The following is a 10,005-nucleotide window of genomic DNA, read 5'->3' as shown; positions in this document are numbered from 1 at the left end:
TTCATACTTTTATACTTTCCTTCTAAGATACATACTCAAATGCCTGCAGACCAAAATTTGCTACACATTTAGTTGCTCACCTGCAGTCTGGACTCATCTGAAAGCCGAGATATAAACATCATCATCTTTTGCTTAGTAAAATTCATAGTTCCTTACAGGTGGCCCAGAGAGCTAAACCTAGAGTAAAATGAAAGGCCATACCCATCCAGAACAAATATTACAAAGCTAATTTCCTTATTAGAGTCTGAAGATTCAAAGGTTATCTTAATATTAACATTTACTGAGTACCCTCCTTAGTCAAAGCTGTGCCCAAGCCAAGGCAATAAAGGGAAGAAAAACTGGCAAACAGATCCACCCTTTGTTCAACAGAGAAATGGTTCAGAGGCCAGCTAAGGCAGGTGAGGTAGACACAGTGTGGACAATGGGAAGAGAACTGGTTGTCACTTGGGTTTTGCCCAAACCTGCTGTGTCATCATGAGCTACTCCTTCAAGCACTCTGACCCTGGTCTTCTCATCTGCAAAGTAGTTGTGACAGTCCTTTCCTACTTGCATATTTTGCTTTGCACACTGAGACTTTTTCTCATCTATATACATTTAACTTATCAATGATGGGATCTCTAACCTTTTATTCTACAGCAAAATGAAATGTTTTGTGATGCCAATCTCATGCTTGTGTGTAGCTGATGTTTGCATTAAAACTCACCCAATCTATGACTAAATTAGTGATTCCATATTGTGAGAAAGAAGGCACTCAATCAGGTCTTCCTTGTTATTCCACACTCTGTCTTAACTTGATCTACTTTTCCCTTGGAAGAGGAGGCAGGGGAAACTCAAGTATGAATGACTTCGTTAATTATATTTCTCAGTTCCCATGTTAGCTTCTCATAAGACCCCTTCTATTTGTTACCCTTTAGCCCTATTTCTCACTCTTACTTCCTATTCCCAAGAGCCACCAATCTATGGGCTTGATACATGCTGTTTTGTTTGAATATGCTCTTATAAAATGTGGATTTTTGCTTTGTGTGTATCTATTTTTAGATTTCTCTCAATGGTACTGGGTTGTGTATTTCCACTTTCCTGGGGAAGGTGGCAAAAGAATCCCTCCCATCACGCCCCCTCTTCTCCACTACAAAGGATCACTTTAAGCAGAGGACCTCTGCTAGTACTACACTCTCCACAGAGCAAAAGAGCATGTAGTATTCACCTTTGCAACAACAGGAAGGGGAACACTATAGAATAGTGATTGAGAACACAAGCTTTCCAGTCAAGCCAACTTTAGTCTGACTCCTGTTTTTCTACATTTATATGACTTCAGGTAAATTACTCAGTCTCTCAAAAATCTCCCATTTCTTCATTTGTAAAATGAGGAAAAAGGTAAATCATAAGGATATTGTAAAGATTAAATAAGATAGGCTTAGAACAATGAGGGATAGCCCAGAGTAAATTCTAAATAAATGACACTTGATTTAGTAATAAATACTTAGCAGAGTGATCACAGATGTTGAGCCCCACAGATCCTATGCATAGGAGAGAGCTTAGGATGAAGACAAACAGAAAGTTAAGAATTTGAAAGACATGTCTGGGAGCATGGAAAGTTACATAACTCAAATCTTCCTTCAACTTTCTGGGATAAAAGATTCCATTGCAGATACTCGCTTAAAGTATCAGAACTGGTCTTTTCTGGACCAGCAAAAAGAAAACAGGAGTCTTTCAGATGTGAAATTTTTATGGTCAGGGATTTAGCTCAGTGGTTTCGCCGCCTGTTGCTGGAGCTCAAGGACCTGAGTTCCATCCCTGGTACCAAAAAAAAAACACGTAAGAGATGTGAAATTTTTTTCAATACTAAAATTTGTGCTTTGAAGCATATACTTTGTCTCAACCTAACTTCTCCCTTCCCCAAGGAGTCTGGCACACATATAAATTTCCCAACTAGCTGATATCAACTTAGTCAATAGTATTGTACCAGGGTGACCTTTAGTCTGAGGTTTCCTATTCAATGAAACTGTGAGTTACAGAAAGTTAGAGACTAGAAGGTCCTTAGAGACCATCCATCCTGCCCTTTGTCCCTGAGGCACCTAAATATAAGAAGCTGCTTCTGTCATTGTCTCATGCTTTGTGTAATGTGTTCCAATAGACAGGAAGAGATTGTGCAAATAACTCCTATGACTCCTAAGCAAGTTCTGGTGCCTTCAAGTTCATGGAAACTTGCATGAAGCCCACAGAAGGGGTCCTTCTTGATGTTTTCTTAGGGTCAAGAAATACTCCAGAGTGGTCTCTGGAATCCGAATACAGGTGAGAGGAAAGTGGCTTAAACTCAGCAGGTCACCTGTTCTCACAAGTTCTCAAGGCCCAGGGCCTTTCCCATCCCCCCTACCAGTTTAACCTTTAAAGGGCATGCCCTGGGGAACAGTGAGCTCAGTCACTGCCCTTCAGCACTATGAACTCTAGACTGTGTAAAGCAGCCAGAGCCAAGTGAGTCAGAAAAGTGACGCCCAAAGCCACAGTGATCTGAGCATGATTACAAAAACCCCAACCTGTGGCCTTAGCTAGAGAAGCAAGCTACTTCCTCAAAGAAACATCTTTGACAAGCCTAATGACTCATCGGAGATCAGAAAATATGTTATGCTTCTATTTATACTTTCCAAACTGGCTTAACCGCCCTTTTTAAGTGTTGTTGGCATGTGAAAATGGTATCTATTGACTTTTGACAGAATGATAAACTTATCTTTTCTCTGTTTCTCAATATAATACTTGTGTGGTTGCTTTCAAATGGCTTCTTTTAAATCTATGATCAGCATCCACAGATAACTCAATTTATTAAGTCGGAATTAGAAAAGTCAATACACACATAATTAAAACTAAACAGCTTTCGATGACAGACTTTAGCTGGTGGATGAATTGTAGCCATAATTAGTGTCAAAAATACAAGAAAGAGAAATGTGACTTTATACTGTTTATGTTAAAGCTACTAGAAAGAATAAATATATGAAATTTTATTGTTCCAAAAGAATCTTTAAGGTTCAATTCTGCAATCATGGTGCAGGAAGAGGAAGATGTTAGAGATTACAATTTAACTGAGGACCAGAAAGCACTCAGGACCAAGTATCCTCCAGTCATTCAGAAGTATGAATATTTGGATTGTACAGCAGATGTCTACACGCATGGGGAGAAACTCTGGAGGGAGTGTTCAAGCAGCGTGCCATGGGCATGTTTAGTTACACGAAAGACACTGAGATGACTTATACTCTCTTCTGTTTCACTTTTTGGATGAATGGCTTTGTAAGCTTAGTGCTGATGAATTCTTCATTCCCCACAAAGTGAAAGTACTTAGTATTGGTCAATGAAATTTTAAATTACATTCAATTGGGTGGGGAGAAGAATTTTCACTTTCCAAGCATCCTCAGGGAACAGAAGTCAAAACAATAACATATTCAGCAATGCAAGTCTATAATGAAGAGAAACTGGAAGTTTTTGTGATCATTGCCATTTGAGATACTTTTAAAAAAAGAGACTTCCCTAAAGAGCTGCTTTTTATCTCAAGAAGATATAATAATTTCATTTCTCTAATATCTTTTGATAAAATAAAATTTATAGAACAGAAATTTTTAACTTAAAGCATGACTTTCAGAAGTAGAAAATCAGTTGGGTGTGGTGGCATATGAGTGTAATCCCAGCTACTCTGGAGGCTGAGGAAAGTTCAAGGCCAGCCTTGGCAATTTAGCAAGACTTTGTCTCAATATAAAAATGAAAAGAGGACTGAGAAGACTGAATGTGGCAGTGCACACCTGTAATCCCAGCATTTGGGAGACTGAGGAAGAAGACTGTGAGTTTGAGGCCAACCTGGACTACGTGGTAGGACTGCCTCAAAATAAGTAAAATAAAATAGCCTCAGTGATAGAGCATCCCTGCAGTCTAGGCACAGTCCTGGGGAAGAATAGGAATAAACAGAAAATCAGGGAATAAAAAAAAGAATCTTTGATACATTTTAGAATTTAGTGTGCTTCAGCACTCCTACTGTTTAGTATATAATGGAAGGACTTCTTAAAATTTGTCATATTTTTTGTGCTCGATTTCAGGTCTTGTAAATTCTGTCTTATCAAATAAACTGCATTTATTAAGGCATAATCAACCTATTTTCATATTTTAATCATCTAAGACATATATAACTATAATCACAGCTTCAGATCAGCATGATAATCAATGTTATCAAACGGAATTAATTTAACTCCAATCAAAAGCAAAAATGCCATGACATTCTAGTTAATTAATGCAGTTTTATTTTGGGAAATATGCAATGTCTGTGGGACTTTTTGCAATAATAAAAATAATTTTAAATCCCTCTTGCCTCCTTTATAGACCCCACTATGGCTCAGTGGGTGAATCACCGGCTTAGGGTCTCATAAGGCCAAACCTTAGACATTAATAGAGCCTAGATTTGGACTGGAAGGCCTGCCTTTTATTTCTATCTCTGTCTCCCCAAAACAATATATATAAACTGGGTGTGGTCATGCAAGCCTGTAATCCCAGCACTCCAGGACACTGAGGCAAGAAGACCTCAAAGGCAAGCCCAGCAGGGCCACTTTGCGATTTAGAAGAACTTGTTTCAAAATTTAAAAAAAAGAAAAGAAATTTAAAAGAGCTGGGGATTTACCTCAATGTGAAGATCTTGAATTCCATCTCTAGTACCCTACCTCTGAAAAAAGATATATGTAACCAAGACACGGGCACAGTGCTTACTTTTTCTAGTCTCAATTTTACTGTCTGAAAAATAAGAATAACTAAGAGAAAATTTCTAAAACAAAGAAAGAAAGCAATTAAAAAATCTGCACCTAGGGTGTAAACAACAGCTGTAGAAGAGAAAACCATTTGGGTGCTCTGAGTTAAGAGAGAACTTTGTGATACTAATAGTTCATCATTTCTTCTGGGACACAGATACTCAACCTGTTTGAAGTTCTAAAGTATTCCAAAGTTTCAACTAGAGAAGATTAATGCCATCTCAAGTGATTTGAATTTAATGATCTTCAGGGGAAAAAATAGTACAAGACCAAGAGGGAGAAATTATTTTGAATTTTGGATCAGTGAGTAAAGCCAAATATTTTAAGCCAAGTGTGAAAGAGACGCAATTTTATTTCAATTAGAAATAAAAATGGGTTCAGTTATGTCCACATATTCTTCTTCTAGCGTGTATGGTAACTTTGGAGTAACTTTCCTTAGAATACAGAGCATTTAAGTACACAGTTAAAAAGACATTTTAAAAAGTTACACACATGTGTAAATACTGAATAGTTACTCTAGTGTGAGAAACTGAAAGTGTAAATAAGGATTAAAATAAATAAAATGAATAATTGATAATTTGAAATAGGAAGAAAATGTCCAAAGGAGTAGGGGAAGTGGGAGGGGAAGGGGAAAGGAAAGAAGTGAAAGGAAAAATTATGAGAAAAGGAAAAAATGGAAACAAAGTCTTTGTAAATAGGGAAGAGTGGAGGAGGTGAAGAGAGAAAAGGGAATGGGGAAAAAATAAGAACCAAGACACATCATGGACAGGTACAAGTACCCAATGATAAATGTAAACATATTGTATACCTAAAATGTACCAATAAAAGAATTTAAGCAAAGTCCATTAAAAAAAATTTGTACTCATAAGACAAAGGTCCTCCTAACTTCAGATATTTCTAAAAGTCCCTGTTTGGGTTAAATTCCAAAACACACTTGTGCATTCTTATGCAAATAAGCCAACTATCCATGCCAGGTACAAAAAACAGAAAACTCTAACACAGGTACAAAAACTTTATTTACTCAGAGAATTTCAAAATTCTCAGCATTAACTCTAACCTCATAAAAAATTGAGGGCTAAGAAAGTTGAAGGTCTCAGAGATTTTAGCCTGAGGAAACAAAGATGATTCCAACAAGATATAATGTTCCAAAAGATCACTATTTCTTCTTTTCATCTACATCACCCATTGGCCAACTATCTACTCTATAAGAATTGCCCTTATTGCAGAAAAGTGCTCTTTGTTTCTCTGGTGTTGTTATTGAAATCAAAACAAAACCTATAGACATGGATTGTACTGTGCTCTTTAGTGACTCACCGGTTTTCACTCAATTGATAATCTGAAGAAATTGAGGTAATAAATGAATCAAAGACATTCACCAACAAGTTGCTACCTCACTGTTCACATTAAACAGTCTAACAAGAACCCCAGGCTCTTTTACCTACAAAGCTCTCCTAAACCTCCACCATCTAGCTTTGCTCCAGCAAACCTCAATCGCAAACTCTGCAGAACACACTCTGTCCCAGTCAGGACCAGCTCTTTGCTACATCTGCCCAAAAGTCCATTTCCTCCATTGTTGTGTCTGCTCCTGGTATGCACCTGTCTGCAATGCACTGGCACTCCTACTAGCATACACCTCTTCAAATCTTAGTCTGTCCCTGAGGATCCATCTTCTCTGTGAAGCTCATTCCACTGACCCAGCCCAAAGATCATTCCCTTTGCAGAGTTTCTGTTCTGCTCACAGCCAGTGTCACATACATTAGCACCAACCCATGATTTTCCAAAAAGCCAAGAAATCATCTAGTTGTATTTCTGCTACTACCTTATGAATATGTAAGCTTATAAGATTACAATATTATGAAGTCCCCAGGGAAAGGATAATCTTACATTTCTTTAGCATTACTTCTCCACCAAGACACTGACTTTTCTAAAACAAATCTACTGAGTTGATTGCTTAGAGTATCATGAATCAAGAATGGAGCCAGCCCAGCCTGGAGAAGGCTTCTGTGTAGGTGTGCCACAGCTCCCAGCACAGAGGAGGCCTCCAGGTTGGCATGCCAGGGCTCCCAGCCCAGAGGATACTTCCAGGTCAGTGTGCCACAGCTCCCAGCCAGGAGGAGGCTTGCGGGTAGGCGTGCCACAACTCCCAGCATGAAGGAGGCTTCCAGGTAGGCATGCTGTGGATCCCAACGTGAAGGAGCCTTCTGGGTAGGCGTGCCACAGCTCCCAGCACAGAGGAGGTGAGCCACGTGGTCACCATGAACAGGCCCCCCTCCACTGAAATGAGAAGACAGGTAAACAAGCCTCAGAACCAGACTTCCAGATCACCCACAGCAACCTCAAAGGGAAACAAGATGGAACACTCTGATACTCAACCACCTGGACTCCCTGAATTAGCAACAAAAGAGGATCTGGAAAAAATGAAATCAGAAATAATTTCTCACATAACAGCAAAGATTGTCCCCATAGTGCAAGACATGGTTAATAAATCTAGAGAGGATACAGATAAAAAAAAAAAAAGAGGAGCTGAGGAACATGATGGAATGCCAACATAGGAAAAAAATGGAATCCATAAAACAGATGCAAACAGACTTTCAGGAGATTAAAAACTACACTGAAAGTCTACACAGCAGAATGAGCCAATGTGAGGACAGAATTTCAGATATAAAAGATAAGATGGCAATTAGTGACCAGGAAAAGAAAAAATTCTTTAAAATTGTAAGGGACCATGAGAAATCAATCCAGCAGCTGCTAGATGATGCAAAGAAAAATAACATAAGACTGATTGGAGTCAATGAAGAAACAGGAGACAGTGCAGATGACATAAAAAAAACTGTTCACAGAACTGATGGCAGAAAACTTCCCAAGCAGGGGAAGAGAATTTGACATACAGATAAGTGAGGCATATAGGACTCCAACTAGCCTTGACCCAAAAAAATCTACACATAGGCATATAATAGTTAGGATTCCAGAAATCCAACAGAAGAACAAAATTCTACAAGCAGTGAGAGAAAAGAAACAAATCACATATAAAGGAAAGCCCATCAGAATCACAGCAGACTTCTCAATGCAAAGCCTCAAGACAAGAAGATCTTGGAGTGACATATTTCAAGCCCTGAAGGAAAACAACCACCAACCCAGACCCTGCAAAACTATCTTTCAAAATAGATGGTGAAATAAGATACTTTCATGACTAAGAGCACCTCAGGAACTTCATGAATACCAAACCAGCACTTCAAAAAATTTTAGACAAAATCCTAGGAAAAGACAATGAGGATCACAACCTCAGGAAGCCCAGTGGAATGAATCCACTGGGCATGACAAGAAATTAAAAGCAAAGGGGGAGGATCAAACAAAAAGAAAAAGTGATGACAATGATAACTCAATATGTATCAGTTATAACCATCAATGTTAATGGTCTCAACTCACCAATCAAAAGAAATAGACTGCCAGAATGGGTCAAGAAGCAAAATCCAACAATATGCGGCATACAAGAAACACACTTAATTCAAAAGGAAACTCACAGACTGAAAGTTAAAGGTGGAAAACAATACTCCATGCGACAGGAACCTGAAAAAAAAGCAGGAGTAGCTATCCTCTTTGCAGATAAAGTAGATTTCAAACCAACACGGATTAAGAAAGATGAAGAAGGACACTACATCCTTGTAAAGGGAACAATCCAAGAGGAAGAGATGACAATCATAAATATCTATGAACCAAAAACTAGTGCACCCAACTATATAAAACAAATAATAATGGACATGAAAAGTCATATATGCACTAATACAATTGTAGTGAGGGACCTCAACACTCCACTGTCACAAATAGATCAATTAGACAAAAAATAAGTAATGAAATAACTAGAACTCAATCGAACTCTTGAACAAATGAACTTAACAGATGTTTACAGAGTCTTCCACCCCACAAAATCAGAATACACAGTTTTCTCAGCTGCACATGGGTCATTCTCCAAAAGAGACCACATACTCACACATAGAACATGTTTAAGTAAGTGCAAAGGAATTGAAGTTATCCCCTGTATAGTATCAGACTATAGTGTGATGAAATTGGAGATCCATAGCAAAAAGAAACTCAAAAAATTTCATAAACACGTGGAAATTGAACAACACACTTCTGAATAACCAATGGGTCACAGAGGAAATTAAAGAAGAAATCAGACAGTTCCTTCAATTAAATGACAATGACAATAGAACATATCAGAATCTATGGGACACAATGAAAGCAGTCTTATGAAGGAAATTCATAACAGTGAATACTCATATTAGGAAAATAGAGCAAGCCCAATTAAACAACCTGATGCTGAACCTCAAGCTTCTAGAAAGAGAAGAGCAGGACAAACCCAAAGCTCATACAAGGGAGGAAATTATAAAGATCAGGGCAGAAATCAATGCAATGGAGACTAGGAAAACAATACAAAAAATCAATGAAGCCAAGAGTTGGTTCTTAGAAAGAATAAACAAAATTGACAAACCCTTAGCCAACCTTATCAGAAAAAGGAAAGAAAAGGCCCAAATCCATGCAATATAGTAATGAAAAGGGTGACATTACAACAGACCCAGCAGAAATCCAGAGGATCATCAATACCTACTTTGAGAGCCTATATGTCAATAAGATGGAAAACACAGAAGAAATGGACAGATTCCTAGACATGTATGAATTACCAAAGTTGAACGAAGAAGACCTAAAAATTCTAAACAACCCAATATCAATTGATGAAATTGAAAATATAATTAAAAATTCACCAAGCAAGAAAAGCCTGGGTCCTGATGGCTTCACTGCTGAATTCTACAAGACATTTAGAGAGGAACTACTGCCACTACTGCTTAAACTCTTCAACGAAATTAAAAAGGAAGCAATACTCCTGAAATCATTCCTGGAAGCAAGCATCACCTTGATCCCCAAAGCAGAGAAAGACCCAACTGAAAAAGAGAACTCTAGGCCAATCTCACTAATGAACATAGATGCAAAAATCCTTATTAAGATACTGCCAAATAGAATGCAGAAGATCATCAAGAAGATCATACACCTTGACCAAGTGGGATTCATCCCAGGGATGCAGGGATGGTTCAACATATGCAAATCAATCAATCTAATACACTATATCAATAGAGCCAGGGACGAAAACCATATGATCATCTCCATAGAAGCAGAAAAAGCATTTGACAAAATCCAACATGCATTTATGATAAAAACCCTACAAAAAATTGGAATA

General features: G+C 38.1%; 1 pseudogene; it reads left to right on the top strand.

The window, feature by feature from the left end:
• The first annotated feature begins 3,034 nt into the window (after positions 1–3,034).
• Positions 3,035–3,491, top strand: LOC110346265 (tRNA-splicing ligase-activating factor archease pseudogene; annotated as a pseudogene).
• The last annotated feature ends 6,514 nt before the right edge of the window (positions 3,492–10,005 follow it).

This window comes from Heterocephalus glaber, unplaced genomic scaffold (assembly GCF_053883595.1).
Source record: "Heterocephalus glaber isolate CG9 unplaced genomic scaffold, H.glaber_assembly_v1.0 deba00001461, whole genome shotgun sequence".
Classification (NCBI taxonomy): domain Eukaryota; kingdom Metazoa; phylum Chordata; class Mammalia; order Rodentia; family Bathyergidae; genus Heterocephalus; species Heterocephalus glaber.
The sequence above is the reverse complement of the archived record's forward strand: the minus strand, read 5'-3'. Positions and strand labels throughout refer to the sequence as shown.